We start from the raw sequence: 19,902 nt of genomic DNA, 5'->3' as shown, positions 1-19,902 counted from the left end.
ACAACTGTACCTAGCTGCAGCTAATAAATTGAAGTTCCTATGCCAGACAGAGTGTTCCGTGTCTCTGTAATTTGGAAAGCGAACTCAGAAGATTTCAGGCGTACCCTGCGCCGCCAGGTTTAAATAGCCAGGTTCTTCAATGCTTGATGAAAGTAAATTATTCTCAGGTCCCAGCTGTGAATTCGGTTCTGTGGTGATGCATGCATAATCTGAATAACGTGATATAAAAGAACGTGTACGCATGCAAGTGCCCAATTTATCATTATCACTATGAAGTCTGAGTAGGGCGTTCTCGTGCAGGTAGTTGCCGAAAAAAATAAACAGGGTGCGTGAACAATGTACTGCGTCCGTTGACTAAATGCGTGAACAAATATTGAGTGTCTAAACTGTAGCGTAAATACTTAGACTAAAAAACCTTGGACATGAGCAAGGTGTTCATTAACCGAATGAGTGAGCGAGCTTCGATGCCCTAACGTACAAAAATTATGAAGCGCTAAGCGCGAACCAAGTAAGTGCATGCTTAAGTTTCAAAAGGATGTATGATGATACAACGCGTACCATCACAACGCGGTATGTTACATCGCGGTTTTGACAACGCAAGTCGTTACATCGACTTGCGTTGGAGGGCGCTGGATTTAGGAATAGTGTGAATTACTATTCCAACTCCAGTCTACGTACAGTAGGGAAGGTGTTGGAATAGTAATTCACACTATTCCTTAGTCTAGAGCGCCCTCCAGTGCAAGTCGGTGTAACGACTTTCGTTGTTAAAACCACGATGTAATCATACCGCGTTGTAATGGGTTCGTGGTAAAGGATGTTTCCCGTTTCAAAAGGTTGAAACCCACCACCGGTCTTCGTTAGTGCCCTAGGGGGACGCATCCTATCACAGGATTCGCAGCTAAGTAGTAGGACATAATGTGTAGGACCGGAGCACGTTACCCCAGGTGCACATCAGGAACTTTCAACAGTATTACAACAATAGTATCATTGGTTGTGCGCGTACAACAATTCATTTATTTATCCTGTTAGATTTTGTGGCATGATGTTCAAATCTGTGGTGTGTATTGGAGGTGTGGTGTGTATTGAAGGTATGCTGTGTTGTGGAACTGTTGTGCAGTTGAAATATGCAGTTTGGTGTGGAATTATGTGGTGTGCTTTGGAAATGTGTAGATTGAATTGTGTGGCGTGGAACTGCGGAATACAAAAAAACACCAGAACTTGTTTTAATTCACCTGTGTGTGATGTGAAAAAAAAAGAAAAATGCAACTTTTGATGTGTTGAAAAACGGTCTATTGGCTGAATGCGTTTTAATAAGCAAGCAACAGTGAAGCGGGAGGTGTTGATGTTAACCGTGCCGCAAGTTTGGAGCGTTTAAGACCTGGGGATTGGAAAGAGAAAATTAAAAAAACAGAGCAAAAAAAAAAAAAAAAAAAAATAGTGTGCCGAAACAAAAAGACAGCAGGGAAAAGGCACATATAGGGCCAGTCTCCATTGGAGGGAGCCAAACACGAGAAGGAGGGACAAATTACACCAGTGCCCCACTATAAAGAAAGGGTTTCCAAGAAGCAGAAAAAAGAACCAATGAAAAATGGTGGGCATGTTTGAAACCCATAGATGAGATACAACATGTCTGAAAGACAGTGCATGCGCTGGCTAGGAAGATCTAAAAAGTAGGAGTGAATCACACAATCTAAGTAGTATTTGTAAATCTAAATCTGTGGGGCAAAAATCTTAATGCGATTAAACCTCAAAGGATAAAGAAAATAGCACTCACATCGAGTTGCAAACATGTAATTAGCCTTATTGGCATTTAACTGAATAGAGGAGATCGGAATACAAATGTATTATGGTAAAGTTAATTACAGGACTGGCTGGTTATTTAATGGTAAACTATAATCAGGACTTAAGGGATTCATTCACCTATTTATCAACTCAATCAGGGGTTTATTATCATGACTTCAGTGATGTACAATTGAACGTGTCGCGTTAGATTATCTATATCTAACCTGGAAAAGGGTGGCGAGTGCATGGCAACAACTAGATCAATGCTCTTATCGACCATGTTGGAAGATGAAAGTATTCTTAAGGACCTCTTTTTTATTTTTTTAAACAATGAATTAGTTCAGAGCTTTAAAAAATAAACCAGACAGGATGCAGGCTCGGGCAAAAAGCGAATTCCGCTTGCAAATTAGCTTGGGAAAAACACTGAATTTTTGGTCGCTGATCAGAGTGTGAACCCTGCACTGATGAGCACCATCACCATCAGGGGCTCAGCCAAGTACTCCATCAAACGATGGGAACAGCAGCCTGTTGCAGCCCGGGAAGGAGGGATTGATCAAACTGCATAATGAGGCAACTGCTTCGAAGTGAAGAACTTCAATGACGGGCATGTGAGGCAGCAACACAAAGGTAAGCTGATATTAAGAATGAAATCATTAAAAAAAAAAAAAAAAAAACAGCGGTACGTTAATGTATATGAGGCTCGGGGAAAGAAGTGAATTCTACCCGCAAACTAACTTGGGCAGAGCACTGAATTATTTGTGGCAGATCAGCGCATTAACCCTGAAGAAAGGAGACTGAACAAGTCGTGCAAACGCACATCAAAAATTAACACGGGGGGGAATAAAGGAGTTAAAAATGCACAAATGTAAACATCCCAGTAGTTAGTCCCTGCACAATTGGGCACATCCAAGCGGCTACTAAAAGGAGGAACAAAGAAATAACCCACTAGCAAGCAAGCGATTTTCAATGACAGTAAAACAAACCAATAAAGCCATGGGGCCGGCTGCAAGACCACAAAATGATTACAACAGGTCTTGAAGAGACAGAGCATATCTGCCTAAGCTAAAGGCTCAAAAAATCATAAAAATGTCACTAGACCTGTAGGTCTAGTAACATGAAACATCTACTTGACCTAACTAAAATGCACTTGACCTCTGTGTCTGAAAGCTGAGCAAATGTGACACGTTAACAAGATTTAAAGCATTTTTATTGCTCATTCACTTTGTGAGCAATAAAGATGCCTTTAAATCTTGCTATCTTGTCACATTTGCTCTGCTTTCAGAGGCAGAGGTCAAGTGTCAGTTTGTCTTCCTACTCGCCAGAAAGGGCGAGTAGGACCTAAAGATAGCTCGTCCTTACTGAATCGGACTTGCAAGCGCGAGGAGGCGAGTGCATTTTTCGAGTCCTGAAGCTAGACATAAAAAGGGAAGACTGGGCTTACCTTAAACGGCAATCTAGTTAGGAGTTTAAAACTGCAGTGGCAGACTGGGAGCAGGTTTAACCTTGTCCCACTAAGGGTGGAACAACAAGTGCTGCAGTCCCTGGGGGAAAACCAACGTGCAGGTCCTGGGGGCCCCTTGTACCATATACTAGGGACTTACAAGTAAGTTAGGCTATGCCAATTGGGGACTAGCCAGTTCAATAGGCATCATTAAAAAGGCAGGTGCACATGCACAGTGTCCTGTTAAGCAGTGATCAGGGCATTTCAGAGTCATTAAACCAGCACCTAGTACTCAAATGGTGGCATAAAGTGGGGGTAAAACTGAATAAAAGACTATTTCCTCACAAAACTTAACTGGAACAACCAGATACTTGGTGTACTTTGACACCAGGGATCATTTCTGTTCAAGAGAAAAAAAAAGTATTGATTGGAAAGCTGAGATTCCTAGTCTAAGCAGTGCCTCTCTCAGTCCAATGCCCACCACTTGCACTCAGGTCTGCCTGCTGAGCACATGGGGTGTGCTAACACCGATCTACATCCAAGATAGGTGATATCCACTAAGTACAAGAAATATTTTTTTCTAGTTGAGAATTTACAGTTCATGTGCACTGTGGTCAAGTGTCTAACCCCTTTGTGCCCCACCCCTGCTACCCAACAAATCACCTTCAAAATAAGACTACACGGGTGGGTGACTCTTGGAAATTATGGTGGCAGGGGTATGTATGCCCAGACTCGGGCCCTGTTCTCCCTGTGCTGCTGGAACCAAGCTACACCCAACTGACTAGCCTCAATCAAGGGGGAATCAGTATCGAATTGCTTTTGTTCCAGTCTGGGGTGGACCTGACCTGGGTGTTAGGATGGGACAATTCCCATTGGAGCACAATCAAGACTAATTTGCATATGACTGGGTCTAAATCAAGGTGGCATTTCGGACACAAAAAAAACACAATGGGTTGGAACACTAAGCAGAGCGATTCCAGTGGTTTGACTTTCCTCCCATATCTTTTCATGTGCTTGACTGTTGGAATTGACCAGCTTTTGTGTGATATCCTCCCACATTTATGCCATGGTCGTTTTTGCTGGTGGAAGAAGTCTCCCTGCTAACTAATGGAAAGATGCCTGTGCTCCCTCTTTCAAACGTGATGAAACGGACATACTCGTAATTGGCATATTCAGCTTACCTGCAACTACTTTACATTTAACCAGTGGGCTGCAACATATATTGTGCCACTCTATGAAGTGACAAATGCAAAAAGAACAAAACGATGGACAGAATACAAACGATGGACAGATTGCAGAACAATGTCATACATTCACCCCAGTACAGAGAGCTGGGCCTAAATCCATTGTTTATTTGCTCACCATGCCATTCCAGTTTGGACCCAGCCATATGCAAGTCAGTCTTGTCCCTGTGCCCAATGGGAACATTCCAGCCCGAAATGCCAGGCCCTTCCTGGACTGGAAACAAGCATCCTAGGAAAGGTTTCGGGCTTTCAGCCCTCATCAGACAGGATAGCTGGACTCCAGTGGCATGGAGAGCATGGGACCCACGTCTGGGCATACCCGTCCCACTCAGGGTGACAAATGCAAAAAGAACAAATGATGGACAGAATGTAGAACAATGTCATACATTCACCCCAGTACAGAAATCTGGGCCTAAATCCATCGTTTTTTGCTCACTATGCCATTCCAGTTTGGACCCAGGCTGGCTGAAGGGTGATGCCCTGAAACCGGTTCTAGGATGCTTGTTTCCGGTCCAGGGAGGACCTGGTTTGGCAGTTCGGGCTGGACTGTTCCCACAAGGAACAAGGTTAAGACTGATTTGCATATGGCTGGGTCCAAACTGGGGTGAAATGGAATGGTGAGCAAAAGAATGATGGATTAAACCCAGATCCTTGTGACTGGGAGTGAATGTTTGCATTGTCCAGCATTCCGTCCATCAATTGTTTCTTTTGCATATGTCGCCCTAAGTGGGAAGGCTATGCCCAGATGTGGGTCCCGTGCTCATCACACCACTGGATTCAAGCTAGCCTGGCTGAAGAAGGGTGATGCCCTGAAAGCGGTCCTAAGATGCTTGTTTCCAGTCCAGGGAGGACCTGGCTTGGCAGTTCGGCTGGACTGTTCCCACAAGGAACAGGGTTAAGACTGATCTGCATATGGCTAGGTCCAAACTGGGGTGGTGTGGTGAGCAAAAGAATGATGGATTAAACCCAGATCCTTGTGACTGGGGGGTGAATGTTACATTGTCCAGCATTCCGTCCATCAATTGTTTCTTTTGCACTCTATGAAGTGACAGCAGCCCAGCGATGTGTAGCACAGAGGCACATGTTTTAACTGTAAAATGCGACATGTCATGCATTGTGTTTAGGAATAGGACATGTAACAAGCATTTGCAATGCAATAGGTCTCGCATTTATAAGAGTTTGAGCTATTGGCATTGTAAAATTACAATGCCTTTTATTTATGTTTTGGTTTTAAAACAAATAAAAGGCATTGTCATTTACAATGTCCGTAGCATAAACTCGCATAAAAGCAGTGTATGGAGTGCAGCAGTGTGCGGTGTGCAACATTGTGCGGCGTGCAGCAGTGTGCGGCGTGCAGCAGTGTGCGGCGTGCAGCAGTGTGCGGCGTGCAGCAGTGAGTAATGCAGCAGTGTGCAGCACTGTGTGACGTGCAGCAGTGTGCGGTGTGCAGCAGTGTTTCGTGTAGCATTGTGCGGCGTGCAGCAGTGTGCGGCGTGCAGCGGCGGGCAGCAGTGTGGGGCGGGCAGCAGTGTGGGGCGGGCAGCAGTGTGGGGCGGGCAGCAGTGTGTGCAGCAGTGTGTGGCGTGCGGTAGTGTGTGGCGTGCAGGAGTGTGCGGCATGCAGCTTTGTGCGACATGCAGCAGTGAGCGACGTGCAGCAGTGTGCGACGTGCAGCAGTGTGCGACGTGCAGCAGTGTGCGACGTGCAGCAGTGTGCGGCATGCAGCAGTGTCGTGCAGCAGTGAGTAATGCATCAGTGTGCAGCAGTGTGCGGCATGCAGCAGTGTGTGGCGTGCAGCAGTGTTTCGTGTAGCATTGTGCAGCGTGCAGCAGTGTTTTGTGTAGCAGTGTGCGGCGTGCAGCAGTGTGCGGCGTGCAGCAGTGTGCGGCGTGCAGCAGTGTGCGGCGTGCAGCAGTGTGCGGCGTGCAGCAGTGTGCGGCGTGCAGCAGTGTGCGGCGTGCAGCAGTGTGCGGCGTGCAGCAGTGTCTAATGCAGCAGTGTCTAATGCAGCAGTGTCTAATGCAGCAGTGTCTAATGCAGCAGTGTCTAATGCAGCAGTGTGCGGCGTGCAGCGGTGTGCGGCGTGCAACGGTGTGCGGCGTGCAGCGGCGTGTAATGCAGCAGTGTGCGCAGCAGTGTGCGGTGTGCAGCAGTGTGCGGCGTGCAGCAGTGTGCGGCGTGCAGCAGTGTGCGGCGTGCAGCAGTGTGCGGCGTGCAGCAGTGTGCGGCGTGCAGCAGTGTGCGGCGTGCAGCAGTGTGTGGCGTGCAGCAGTGTGTGGCGTGCAGCAGTGCGAGGCGTGCAGCAGTGCGAGGCGTGCAGCAGTGCGAGGCGTGCAGCAGTGCGAGGCGTGCAGCAGTGCGAGGCGTGCAGCAGTGCGTAATGCAGCAGTGTGAGGCGTGCAGCAGTGTGTGGCGTGCAGCAGTGTGTGGCGTGCAGCAGTGTGTGGCGTGCAGCAGTGTGTGGCGTGCAGCAGTGTGTCTATTAGCCGCGCGTCCTGGACACGAATTGTGGGCGGAGGGGTCGATAAACCGCACACAAAGGCTTAGAAGTTAGCTATCTAAATAACCCACCGAGGACTCCTGCCTTGAGATGTGTTAAGACGCCTGTAAAACCTTGAACCCGGCGATCGTTCGCCATAAATATTTAATGCCAGAAAGAACACAAATTGAAAACCATTAACACTGCTTCTGTTCCTATTACCGATAGATAGTGCGATAGGAGTGAAGTGCTTGAGGGGCGGGGGCGAGGGGCACAAGAGCGCGGGATCCTTCCTGCCACGAACGGGATCCACTCGATTACAAGCGTGGGCGGCCCTCAGGTTGCCTTTATAGAACACAGGACCCGCGCGTGTCTGTAAGGTCATGCCCCTTGCGCCACGTCTGCTGCACGGTGACAATGCCGTTTCTTTACATGTATTAAAAACAAAAAACATAAGCAAAAATAATGTCATGAGCAATGCCAACGCAGGAAGTCAATTAACGTGGCGCAAAGAGTCAGCTAAGCAGAGGCATGGCGATGGTGTGAAGATAGGCAGGTGCTACAAACAGCATGTGGGCATTGTAAATGTGGAGAACGAGTTCTTACACGGTGTAACATCAAAAGCGCATATTTCAGCTAAATGCATCTAGTAGTAAAGAAAATATATAAGGTATGCAAGAACGATAAAAACACGACGAATGTGAACACCAGCTAAACTATAAGTTTGTTTGCAGTACCACTAATATGAACGTATTCTTTTCCATTAAAACTTAGTTCTATTTTATAAAAAAGGACAATATCAAACGCTGCCAAATCCCAATATGCAGTAAAGGATTATAGTAGTATTTCTTCTTTGATGCCACAAAGGATTAGATGACAATATGAGATACGACTGCGAACATGAGGTGGACTATATGTTTGTGTGCAGTACCACTAATATGGGCGGACTGCTTTTAACAAAAACGCTGGTGCATTTTATAAATGAGGCCAATACTCTGTGCACAGTGTGTAAAGGCCGTCATGCCCCAAAAACAGCAAAAGCGTATAGTAGTGTCCCCCCTTTCGTAGCACGAAGGACCAGGCAACAATATTAGATGTTAAGCAAAATACTATAGAGTATATATTAAGCAGAATACTATTGAGCATATTTACAAGGTATGCTAAAAATTATTATAGTTTGATCAGTAGACAACTGCTCTTACAGCGGTGATAATGGCATTGAATATAGCGCACAGAATCGCTAAAGAAGTTCATGTTTTCGTAGGAACATGAGCTTGTATGCTGGTTGTCTACGATAACATAATGAATAAAATTAGATGGCCAATGAATGTTTAATACAACAAAGCACATCGGACATCCAACGCATATCACAAAAGCAGTTCCTATAAGGCTGAAAGGGGAAAAAAAAAGCCAAACTTAGCAATGAGATAAAAACAAATAATTTGTCATTTAGTCCCCTTCCGTTCCTTAAGAAAACTATGGCGCCAGTTAGACGGCTGCCAAAGGTTTTGCTACGAGTTGGAGCTATGCTAATCGTGTAGCAACGCAGGAAGCCAATTAACGTGGCGCGAAGAGTCAGCTAAGCAGACGCTGATGTGAATCACTGGATGCTGGGGCGTATGTATGAGCGTTCACAGAGACTGGTGAGGACGAAAGTGAAACTGCATACTGGCTTGCTGAGGGAAGAGAGACAGGAGATGTGCACGCCGCGTGGCTGTAGGCGCGTAAACCAACTCAAATCCGCCGAGACCATGCGCGTGCCCATCTCCTGTCCCACTTCCGAGGCAAGTCAGCAACAATAGATCTCGCTGGCGACAGCGCTTCGCGCTGCGTTCGCCAGGCGAGACCTAAAAATGCAGTGTTGAACATGTCCTGGAGGTGTGAGCTGCTCCCATTAGCCAACAACAGGCTTTCGTCAGGACCACTTAAATACCCCTGAAGTGATGAAAGACTGCACATGACACAGATCACACAATACCCTGGTGTGGTAAGTAATTACTTATGGGTGTTGATATTACACAACTCGGAAACGACCTTGGTGCGATAATCAGTGACAGATCTTCCATGTGTGCAGAATAAACAGGGGCCTAGCTGTATATTACATCCATCAAACAGTACTATGTACTGGTGAACAGGAGAATGGCTCCATATGTAGGCATATCAGACAGATGATCACGAATGTGTGCAGTGATGAACAGGAGCCTATTTGAGTAAAACACAGGAAGCATCCGTGGCTTTTCGGGTTTCTGGATGATTCTGTTCTACCGGGGCATTGCTTTTCGAGTCCTGCACCTGCCTTGTGCAAATCATGGCGTTGGCTGTATTAATCAACTGTTTAATTGGACTGAAACAAAACAACAGCCCCCATAATGCACCGATCTGCTAAATTGATGGCCCGAAGAAGAAACAAGGTGTCCCCGACATGTAATTCTCTAGTAACATCAGTGATACACAGAAGCACCATATATTTCCCTACCCCAGTAGGTTAATGAGCAGCGTCACCCTCCTCAATTGCCTCCTTCCTCCTAGCCGTAGGACCTCACCAGCTTGTTTGGGCTTCGGGTCAAACCGCCATAAAAATGCATGTAACATTAACTTTATGCAAGGAAAAAAATATACTGACTGTACTCACCTCCTACAGCCGGGCTGCCAAAAACTCCTTGACAAGCGGTCTGCTCTGACTGCCTCCTTAGAGGGGTTGGGAGGGTTGCTTTTCAGAGCTGTGCCCCTCCCACCCGGTGTACTTTCAACTAATGGGACACAGAAGGCATCACGGAGGGCAGGATCCTTCCTCGCGCTTTGTCTGATATGTGACCTGTGTATACACGCGCACGAGGCAGGCCAGCAGTGACCAGTGGAGGTGGGATAAATACGGAACACCATTATTAAACACGCGATGTGCGCGCCTTTCATTGTCGCATTTGCCATCACTTATCCGAGGCGTTTACTAAAAGGAATTCATCCACCCATTCATAACCCAATTAAAGATATATGTAACGTGCGTCAACATTTATTTATTGTCATTTTTATATAGCTATAGATTGCTAGTGTGTGTATGTGAGAGAAAGGTCCTGAGGCGGAAGCCAGGACTTGAAGTTCCATGAGACTGCTGTTTGGTATGTGGTTTTAATTGCCTACAGAACCTGCCGCTTGATTTTAAAACACCCATTTTTATTCTTTTACCTGTATTTCTTAAATTTGCACTTCTTGCACATTCGGGGCTCGAACCCGTGATTAGTCGCCCGTTGTCCTGCCCTCTTCAGTGAGGAGCGGGACGAGCAGACTAGTGCTCCGCCCCTCACGACCAGATCTGCATAAATGGCCTCCTCCTTTAGGAGGCGCAGCGGACGAGCGCAGCGGGCGCGCCCGTCTGCGCCCGTCCGCGCCGGTTCCGCGCCTAGAGCCAGGATCCCTGGTCCGGGGTTAGGGAGAAACTCGAGTCGTCACTCCTACAGCCGTAACACTCTTCTGGCCCTTTGTTACAAATGCAAGAGCCCGGACTGCGTTATCATGGAAATGCAGGAGGATTTGCTGCCCCCCCCCAGCTCTGCACAAATTGTATGCAGGCTCTTCCCACGCTATGTTGGCAAACCAGTAATCTTCTCACGGCTTTATTTAAGCCTAGGGAGAGGAAAGAACTTACGGTAGTCAAATGCCTGCTACTTAACGCCAGATCTCTGGTGAGACACAGTATAGAGCTAGCGGACCTTATACTGGAAACCAAAGCTTTGATAGCATTTGTAACGGAATCCTGGACAGATGCAGCCTCAGGTCCAGATATTGTCAAAGCCACCCCCCCTGAGTACGAGTGTTTTGTCCAGAACAGAGTAAATAAGAGGGGAGGAGGTCTTGCCATAATCTACCATAACTCGGTCAGAGGATCCTTCCAGTCGGGTACCACCGACCTTTTTAAAGCACTTATTTATAACTTCACCCTATCCAACCATCATACCCTTAAGGGTGGCCTTATTTACAGGCCCCCCGGGCCTAAAGCCCCGTTTCTCCCAGCACTCAGTTGCCTACTAGAAGAAGCGCTCTGCGCCAAGACGTTCACAGTGCTGGGAGATTTTAACTTTCATCTGGAGTGTGACTCGGAGCCGGATACGCGGGATCTCATAGAACTGTTGCACGGGGTTGAGCTAAACCAAAAGGTCAATGGCCCGACCCACAGAGCAGGACACACTCTAGATGGGATTTTTTCCAATCTTCCCAATCTAGAAGTCACCGCAGTTCAACCGGTCTCCTGGACTGACCACGCGGCAGTTCAATTTGAAATTAGCCTGGCCCCGCCTCCCAGACTAAGCAAGGTCAAGAACCCGCCCAGAACAATCAGGAAGTGGAAAAATATAGAAGGAGAGGCTCTAGAGAGCTTGCTTAGAACCTCTATGGGGCCCCTCCCAGTCAATGTGGAAGATGCAGCCACCTCATATACGAACTGGCTGGAGGCAGCCTGCCTCAACCTAGCCCCTCCTAAAACGTATCATTCCACACGATCCAGCCCCTCTGCCCCCTGGTTCTCAGAACAAATCAGGGACCATAAAATGCTCTGCAAAAAGCTGGAAAGAATCTGGCGAAAAAATTACAAAGAGGAGGACAGAAAGATTCTCAACGCAGAGTTGAAAAGGTATAAACACGCGATCCAAGAGGCCAAACATGAGTTTTATACGAAACGCATCAAGGATGCTAGTAATTCCTCCAAGGAACTATTTCGCACAGTATCGTCCCTGGCTGCCCCTAAACCAGCAGAGATACCACCAAGTCGCAAATTATGCGAAGATCTGGCGAAATTCTTCCAGGAAAAGGTAGAAAACATCTTCCTCTCGTTAGACACTCAAGTCAAGTTCGCTGCTCCAGAAACTAACCTAGAGGCTGACAGTAACCAACCGAGGCTACTCAATTTCTCCCCCATTAGGGAGGAGGAGGTGGAGAACCGATTACAACGGATAAAATCTGTCTCCCCTAATGACCCCTGTCCGGCCAGCGTGGCCATACTAGCCTCTTCGGCCATGGCCGCAGGACTCACCCCACTGTTCAATGCTATGTTGGACAGTGGGGAGTTTCCCTCGCGCTGGAAACAAACTTCCATTCTACCCTTGCTGAAGAAACCGAATCTAGATGTGACGGACCTGAACAATTTTCGGCCAATTGCCAGGCTCCCCCTTCCGGCGAAAATCTTGGAGGGCATCTTAAACACTCAGCTGGGCGCCTTCCTGGAGGCAGCCCAGAGTCTGGACCTATCTCAACATGGATTCCGGGCAGGGCACAGTACCGAATCGGCACTGATTAAATCAGCAGAAGATTTGAGAACAGTGATGGATGCAGGGGGCAGAGCCGCCCTGATTCTGCTGGATTTGTCCGCGGCCTTTGATACGGTCCACTACAAGATACTAGTGGACCGGCTAAGGGCTAGCGGGATTCAAGGAATGGCACTTAAAATCCTGCATGCCTTCCTTTCCAGCAGGACTCAGAAGGTGGCACTAGGGGACTTTGAATCAGACCCTTTTATGCTCCCCTGCGGAGTCCCTCAGGGGTCCTCCTTGAGTCCTACTCTTTTTAATGTGTATGTCTCCACCCTGGCACCAATTATTAGATCCTTTGGTTTCAACTTAACATCGTACGCAGATGACACTCAGATAGTGGTGTCACTGCTACCGGGGGAAACAGACAGCACTGCAGAAAGGTTCAGAGGCTGCACGCGGGAGGTCAGTAACTGGATGGCAGCAAACTGTCTCAAGCTAAATTCAGCTAAAACTGAGGTGTTGCTGTTCGGGTCCAGAGACAACTTCTGGTCCCCACGCTGGTGGCCAGAGGAAATGGGCACACCCCCATCTCCGGTCTCGAAGGTCAAAAACTTGGGTGTACTGATGGACGACTCGCTGTCCTTCAGGCCTCAAATTAATGCACTTACCTCAGCAACCCACTTCATCCTAAAAACCATTCGGAAAGTTCTGCCGTTTCTTGCCGACGAGCACAAGAAGACAGTGGTAACAGGATTGGTGATGTCCCGACTGGACTATTGTAACAGTCTACTGCTGAATGCCCAACAGGGGCTCCTCAATAAACTTCAAACTCTGCAGAATGCAGCAGCCCGCCTGATCACAGGCACACCTAAATTTGCCTCGGTGTCACGGGATCTGGCAAAGCTACATTGGCTACCAGTTCGTAAAAGAATCATTTTCAAATCACTATGCGTAACTTTTAAGGCTCTGTATGGCCTAGGGCCCCACTGCATGAACCGACTTTTCCAATGGTACAGACCGACAAGATAGCTAAGATCAGCTGAGCAGGGCTTGGTTGTTGTCCCCAGAGTTAGGAAAGCTCGCTGGGGAGGTAGGAGCTTTTCCCTGGGTGCAGCAAAGGCATGGAACGCACTGCCGCTGAACCTCAGACAATTGCCGGACCTCCTGTCCTTTAGGAGAGCACTGAAGACGTGGCTCTTCACACATTAATCCCTCTGCACACACACTCTTTGACAATCAGCGCCAGGACACCTCCGGGTAACAGTGCGCTTTATAAATGTGAAAAATAAATAGCGTGGATATTACTCAAAGTGGTTAGAGTGCTTTAAAATAAATGTATTAAATTGGGTGATAGTAACGCTGGATATTTACAGCACTGAAAAAGAGCCTTAGTGCGGCATGAAGCGCAAAAGAGGTGGTGGCCTTAGGGCCAGAACTACCGACTTTGGAGCTGGGGGAGATAAGTTCGAGTCTGTGTCCCGGATGCTTGAAAAGTGAAAGCACATATGGGGCGCTGAATGTAAACAACGCACGTCTTGCTGGCAGTTAGAGAAACTCTATAAAGAAAAGAGTGCTGACAGACTTAAAGAACAGTACCGTGTAACAACTGGAATAAAAGGGCGTCGCCATGGGAGGTTACAAATTAAGAATGCGGTATTACGGAGGGGCTAACAAGCCTAATAACGAATCAGAAGCCAGCATTTACGAAGGACAACAACACAAGCCAACGACAAATATGGGTGGAGAGTGGGCGGGGCTTCCACTGCATACCCGAGTACAGCATGCCTCGCAGAGCGAGCAGCGAATGCACGCTGCTGCTAGGCTCGACCTAAAAATTTATCAGCATGGAGGTACAATTTCTCCCCATCTAGTAGCATCAAGCATCTGGACCGGCCATTCTCCTCACACATACACACTCCAAGACTATCCACATGGCAGCAAACACTGCAGCCAGAAAAATCTTACAACTCGATTCACTTAATTATCACCTAAGGTCCACTCGACATTCTTGATGCATCTATTGTCCAGGACCATGACCTCCAGGCTAAACAGAGCTCAGACATTTGTTCAAGAACACCACAGGAACTGCAAACAAAACAGGAGATCCCAGTTGAATGGCTTCCCAAACAACAAATAGCTGCCCCGCAGGAGTCAAAGGTTAGATAACTACCCTAGCTGAAATACTTCACAAGGCTCACCAAAGTCAGCAGCCCAAAAGGTGACTTGGAGCTCTTTCTAGTCTATTCCCTTGTAGGGAAGGTAAATGTTCATTTAGAACCAGTTTGTAAAACTATTCTGCAGTTGCAAACAATGTAATTTGCAAAATCACAGCAACTGGGACAGCAAAATGTTTCTTAGCGACATACTGAAACCAATTTGTGATCCTGAAAACTTTCTGAATCGCAAAAGGGGAAGTGCGACCAATTCTGAATCATAATTAAGGAGGGGGTGTAAAAGGAGTGTGGCGTCCTATCTGCAATTAGTATCAAGATGCATCTATGTTTTGCCATCGCAATAATGGGAATGCACAAAGTAAGCACCAGCACAATGGCAAAGGAGTAACTGGAAGTTACAGATCCACCCATTCCATGAACAAGCTGCTAGGGGGTCAGCTTTGGTTATGAAAGAGATAGAACAGCGTGCTGGCCTGGGTAATGACTAGATGCAAAGTGACACAGACTCTCAGTATGATGTAGACGAGAAAAAGGTGACAGCTCAAACTGGAACTCTGTCAGGGGCCTGATGTCACTCCAATGACGGTGGGCAGGGTACACTGACGCTCTATGCTCATATCCTTTTCATTGCTTGGCTGTTGAGCTATGGAAGACATGTGGCATATGTGCATGGTGCCCGCTGTTCTACAGTCATGGGTGTAGGGCTTGCAATTGAATGAGCTTGCCTCCATGCTTCCCCTCACCATGACCAAGCAGAGGAGGGAACCCCCCCCTCCTTTTGGCGAGTTCACATAGATCTCTATTTTTACTAAACCTGGATTATAAAATCCTGGGAAAGGTGCCATCCAGTTGTTTGATTCTGATGGCACTTAAGTTCGCTCTAAGTGTGTTCTAATCTTTATGTAATTTGGAACATGCTCTGTTATTTTACATGCCAACTGTAATTTGAAGGGCTTCAGGGAGGTGGGAGCAGCAAAAAATTATTTGGGGATATACTGATCGTTTTTTGGCCATTTTTTCTGCTTTGGGACACGAAGAGGCACCATACTGAGTAGTGTGCGCTCTAGTCCCTGGCCACATGCATTTAAGTAGAGGTAGTGCGCAGACGCATGCAGTGGGTGTGCCAAAGGCATTAAGCTTGTCTGCACGCGCCAGCACCAGTCACTCTGCCAGTTTTGATACACAATATAGGTCTCTGGTTTACAATAACAGTCCTGCCCTACGCAGCTTAGCCCCAAGTCACCCTGTGCACCTCACTGTCAACCTAACATTCTGAATCCTGACTTTTTGCACGCACACTGCTAATGGATCCCAAATGTCTCAGCCAGGAGTGAATCAACCACTTATGCCCTAGAAATTAGCTCAGTCTTAGAAGAATTAACGACTGCGCTTTAAAACGTCCGCTCCTTGCAGAAGCCTGAAATGCATATTTCGGAGCTACTAGATGAAGAAAAGCCAGACTGTTTAACTGAAGCATGGCTCACTAAATTCTCTAATCCAATCTTATCTACAGCCATTCCTCTTGGACATAAATCCTCAGGAAGGACCGCCTTAAAGATAGAGGCAGAGGGGTGGCCATAATACATAAAACGCAAGCATGAATGTTTGTATCCCTCTGGAGGAACTAGATGGAGCTGAAAGGATAGGCTTTTGTTGCTCTCTATCTTCCCATCAGTCTATTGCAGGGGTTTTGATTTACAGACCTCAGGATCATGATGGCCCCTTTCTGAGATAACTGAGCGATATTCTGGCTACTTAGTCGCTTAAATATGCACATTTTTTTTAGAGTTAGGTGATTTTAACCTTCATATGGACGAGCCTCTAGACCCGGAGGTAGCCTCTTTTACATACGCTTTGTCCTCTCATGGCCTTGTCCAACAGATGTATAGGCCCACTCACCAGGCTGGACATATTTTAGATCAAATCGTTTCTAATGTAAAGATTGTACCGTCCGAGCCCTTACTATTGGTATGGTCTGACCACATCTAATCAGGTTTAGGAGAGCTCTTGTCAGGTCACTAAGTCGAACGGGCCGTGACAGCAGTTACGGATGGGAAGGCGAGGAAGCTCCCCATTTACAGCCGATCCAAAATAAACAACCTTTGGTGAACCGACGACTTTGTGATTTACTTCAGTAACCCTATACCCTAACTATACCCCAGAACCTCACTTCAGTAACCCTATACCCTAACTCTACACCAGACCCTAAATATGACATCTCTTACCCTAACACCAAGAATATTTCTTAATCCAACCGTTAGCCTTGTCCCTACTCATAGAGTTTAGCAGTATTCTAGTAATATTCTCACTAGCGGTTATTTCGATGTAGAAACATCCATGTAACGCTTCATCAATACAGTGGAGTCACTTTAAAAGATGAGACAGTCCAAAGTAAAAGTCCTGAAACGTTGCATCTGGCCACATGCAGCCAAACACTCACTACCCACTCTTCTAGTCACAACCGGACCTGACTAACTTGATCATCAAATACAGTGTTTTTAGAAAACGCTCGTTAAAATCAGTATTCTCTACTTACACTGTTCAATTAAAAAAGTAGCTCACCTCTACTCCGACGTGTTTTGTTCCATACTGAGATTTGCATTCTTGTTTAACTCATATAGAACTGGCCTGCAATTCCTAAAATTGAATAAAACCCTTTCACCGGCTGAGCTGTCCACTCCCTGGAAAACCTGAGAGCTCTGCTAGTGCATGCTGCTGCAAGGGGTGCTCGTCTCTTGAAATAACGAAGGGGGACGGGACCGGGTTAGAAAGAAATGTCCTGAGCTCAGAAGGACCCCATACCCCCCGTCGCACCAGCCTCATGATGGGTTTCACGGGTGCCACTGAAAATGGGAAAGCATTGCGGTGTCAATAAATAATAAATGTACTCACAGATCTAGCTACAGCTCACCTGTGTGTGCAGGGTCAGAAGGCAGTAATATCGGTGGAGGGTGCGGCGCGAGGGGGTCCTTACCCGCCTGAAGAAACTTCCATCAGAACACGTGCTGATGACACAACGATCAGCTCTTCCGGGGCGGTTAACTTTCAGTACCGGTGTCTAATCAGCTCTTCCGGGGCGGTTTACTTTCAGTACCGGTGTCTAAGGGCACAGGGAGATTACGCTTTTCCGGTTGGAAGGTGTCAAACCTCTGCGCATGCGCACCTGTTCCAGCTTTCTGCCTTCAAGCAGCGCCATCGGGTCAGAGCAGCCTCTGATTGGCCCATCGCGTTCTTGCACCTATTGCTTGAGCTGCAGGAGCTTGTAGCTTCTGAAGGAGGTGTAGGTGCAAAATGTTTTATTTATATTTATTTATTTATTTTATTTGATGCGTTTTTATATAGCGCGGACTTTTCCCGAAGGTGTCAGATCGCTTCACAATAGGAACAGTAATGATACATAAGGAGAAAACTTACAAGTGAGTATGTTACAGAATCAAACGGTACGTTACATGAGACAATAGTGACAATTGTGCAAGTATCAAGAGCAAACAAAATACAAGAGGTAGCAAACGATACGTTACAAAAGGAAAAAGTGACGTGTGCAGGTTACAAGAGCATACAAAGTACACTTAGAGGTAAATGGCAGACACTCAAAACACTAAAACAGAAGTTACGTTACATGAGGCAGTGGTGGCCGTTGTGCATGTATCAAAAGCAAACAAAATGCAAGAGGTAGCAAACGATATGTTACAAAAGGAGAGGTGACGTGTGCATGTTACAAAAGAGTACAAAGTACAAGTAGAGGTATAATACTGCACTAAATGGCAGACACTGAAAACACAAAAACACACTGGGAAGGCACTTCTATAGGCATGGAGTACATAATTTCCTATAATGGAAGGACTTCCTTCAGAAAATAGAGGGTGTGAATTAAATTTGGAAGTGTCTTTGAAGGAGGAGAGCTTTGAGGTCAGTTTTGAAGGCCTGGGAAGTGAGGAAATATGAATTTTGTGATCAGTTATGTCCCCTATCGTAGACCCCAACGGCTCCATGTGCATGCTATAAGTACATGTATGTTCCCTCCAGTTCCAGTTATGAAGACGCAAATACATGTGCGTCCACCGTCAACATGTCCTCTTTCAGATCCGCCATGAATGGGTCAGATATTCCATTCCTAAGTATGAAAGGCCACCGACTTTATGTGGTTCACTTTCCACCTTTTACAGATTCAGGCGAGTAGGCCCTGAATTCTGCCATCAAGCCTTTTCCTGCCTTCTGCCTCTGAAAGCTCCAGTCCGAGCCTGCATCTGTATCCATGAACTTTGTCCCACTCCCTGCGCGGCTAACGATGTCTGATCCAGCCTGTTGCCTGCCAAAAACTGTATTTCACCTTCAAGATTATCTGCTCCGCTCCTCATCCGATGCATTCCTGTCTAGTAGTTTAGGTAAACATTACTCTAGCTACCGTGCAAAGGGCCAGGCCTCACTGTCCTCATGCAAGTAATTCATAGCCCCTGTTACCATGGAAAATTCCTGCCCCCTCGCATTTCATGTAGACACTTAGACGCTTGTACACGCACTAACAGTCAGTATAGAATAGATTCCATCATAGAGACCTTTCCTTTTGGATAATACAGTTCTTCAAACATAAGATATTAGATATGATTTGGGATTAGGTTGACATGACCCCCCCAGACTTCTGTCTCCACATGTAGAGCTAAATGTCAAGTCCCCTTCACCCTCTAGTTGCACGTCAATCACACGTCATGCGGCTGCGCGCGCATCTCTGCCAAATATTTCTGCTGACATTGCAGGATTCTCTTATGGATCCACCCACTTGTGACATCATGTTTAATGACGTATTTAGTTACGCCTATGTTCACGCCTTTTTTCATTACGTATGTGTATCATATCTGTATTATCAGCTGTTACGCCTCTTGCATCTGTCTTAATGTAATACTTTTCATATAAATATCATTACTTGTCAATAATGTATTGCCTTCCCTTCCTGAACTTTCGTGGTGATGGAATTTGAAGCCTGCAGTTCGAACTGTAATTTCCTTTGTAGAGGAATAAAGCCTTTTAGAACCTCTAATACCACGGATTCTGCCTCTTATATTTACTGAGTTATTCTTACTAGACTTTACCGCATAAAAAATAGTACCGGTAATGAAATATTTACCACATAAATTGGCGCCCGAATAGGGACACTTTCTCATCTCACGCGCCGGAGGTGCGTTGCAGGCCCGGTCTCCTGCCACAGCTGAACGGACAAAAACGCGTACCTGCAGGATTTCCTGTATCTCCCTCCGGCCAAGCGGGGGTTACTGAGGCTGCGATCGACACCCAGACGAGGCGGTGAGAAGTGCGAAGTATCCCGACCAGAGCCTAGCTGAGAGAGCAAGATCCGAGGTATACAGAGGCCCACCAGGTTCCGAAGTTCCGAATCCAGTCGAGTCGAGTCCGGTCCAGTTTCAGTTCAGTTCCGAGGCCTTCCGTTCCGAGCTACCCGGTGAGTACCATTGCCGGGGAGGCATTTAAACGTGCACATAGTCTGTGCCGGTCAAGACGGGTTTGGGTACACAAATCCGGTCTGCACTGT

General features: G+C 46.8%; 1 pseudogene across 1 annotated transcript in view; it reads right to left on the bottom strand.

The window, feature by feature from the left end:
• LOC146813738 (uncharacterized) overlaps window positions 1-17,452 on the bottom strand; it is a 53,722-nt pseudogene extending 36,270 nt beyond the window's left edge. The window contains exon 1 of the transcript XR_014962893.1: window positions 17,272-17,452. The product of XR_014962893.1 is annotated as an uncharacterized LOC146813738 (transcript). The remainder of the gene's footprint in view (window positions 1-17,271) is intronic.
• Between the last annotated feature and the right edge of the window lie 2,450 nt (window positions 17,453-19,902).

Source organism: Triturus cristatus, chromosome 6, assembly GCF_964204655.1.
Source record: "Triturus cristatus chromosome 6, aTriCri1.1, whole genome shotgun sequence".
NCBI lineage: Eukaryota > Metazoa > Chordata > Amphibia > Caudata > Salamandridae > Triturus > Triturus cristatus.
The sequence above is the reverse complement of the archived record's forward strand: the minus strand, read 5'-3'. Positions and strand labels throughout refer to the sequence as shown.